The sequence below is a fragment of the Geospiza fortis genome, unplaced genomic scaffold (genome assembly GCF_000277835.1).
Source record: "Geospiza fortis unplaced genomic scaffold, GeoFor_1.0 scaffold40, whole genome shotgun sequence".
NCBI lineage: Eukaryota > Metazoa > Chordata > Aves > Passeriformes > Thraupidae > Geospiza > Geospiza fortis.
In genome coordinates, this window is record NW_005054297.1 from 15,327,872 (window position 1) to 15,329,292 (window position 1,421).

A 1,421-nucleotide genomic window follows, 5' to 3' on the forward strand; every position below is an offset into this window, starting at 1 on the left:
CCGGCGGCGTCCTGCCGGCGCCTGGGATCTCTCTGCCAGCGGCCGCACATCAATAAAACACCCGGGAAAGCCGGGAAGTGCATCTTGCCAAAGCGGGTGGTCCCAGAGAGCTGCCCAGATCCTAACAGAAATGCCTCCTTTGGAAGCTCCTCTCATCCTTATGAGCGGAAGAGTGCCGACGCTTACTTCTCAGCTGCTTCTTTGCTCAAGGTCGCTCAGCCTGTACAGGCTGCAACACGAGTCCGAATTGCGGCGCAGATAACTACGGGATAACTGGAAACTCCCTGCTCTTCAGCCCAGGCTGGATGCCCTGCTCACAGCGGGACCTGCCTCAGGCTTTACGGACAATTCACGCGAAATGCTGCCCTCTTGTAGCATAAACATATTTTCTTTAAAGACCCCTTATAAAAATAATCCGGTACAATAAAACTTTTCGCCCGCTTAATCGGAACACTCGTCTTTTGCCTTCCACGCAGCTGTGAATTTCACAGCGTTCACAGCTGTCCCCTGTGAATCCTGTGAAGGCTGAGGCAGCAGGGAGAGGACTCCCGGGCAACCCAGGCATGCAGCGTTTGCGGCGGGGAAGCCCTGGAAGCGCTGTGAGGATCAGCGATTCCCAAGCAAATCGTTTTAGGGCTTTCCTCTCCTGCGCTTCCGTCACCTCAAATACTCAAACAGCGCTGCAGGCCTGGGGTGCCTTTCCCTGGGGAGATTAGTAGAAGTTTCGAGCAAGACGGGCGGGGGGATGAATATATTTATTCAGTACTTTCAGATCTGGTTTATAGGAAAAGGAAAGGAGCCCCCAGCAGCACTTCAGCGCTCGCCAGTTTACCTTTCCAGAGGCGAGCCCTTCCCCGCGGCCCCGGGGAAGCCGGCGCCCTGAGGGGGTGTCCCGCGGACGGCCGTGCCATGAGGTGGCGAGGGAAGCCTACCTTCCCCTGCCCCTCTCATCGTTTCTTTAGCGCTCCCTCCGCCACCACCGCGGCGAGGTGTCTGTGTGTCCCGCCCCTCCGGCACAGCCGGCGTTTCACTTCGGCTCTGCGGCCCCGCGGAGCTCGCCCCATGCGCCCGCTCCCTTTCTGCTGCCTTCCAGAGCCAGCCGTCCTCTTTACCGCGTATACATTGACAAAATGATTTATATTATTATCATAAGTATGATGATGAGATGATGATGATTTGAGCCAAATTCCGCTCAGGGCCAGGGGGGCTGGCAGCAGGTGTAGGAAGGCTCTGTCTCCGCAAAGGAGCATGCTCAGCGCTCTCAGGCATGCTCCTTCGGCGGGGAGGGAGCCAGAGCTGGGCCGGGGGGCGCGGGGGGAGCAGCAGCCTCCCAGCTCGCACCGTCCTAATGCAAAGTTTGATTGTACCAGCGGCCCCTGGGCCGCGGCTCAGGGGTTCGGCATCCCATCGCCGCCGCCTCA

General features: G+C 58.6%; 1 long non-coding RNA gene across 1 annotated transcript in view; it reads right to left on the minus strand.

Moving 5' to 3' along the window:
• LOC115947677 overlaps positions 1-1,421 on the minus strand; it is a 218,227-nt gene that overhangs the window by 215,768 nt on the left and 1,038 nt on the right. The gene's annotated exons all lie outside the window — the stretch shown is intronic.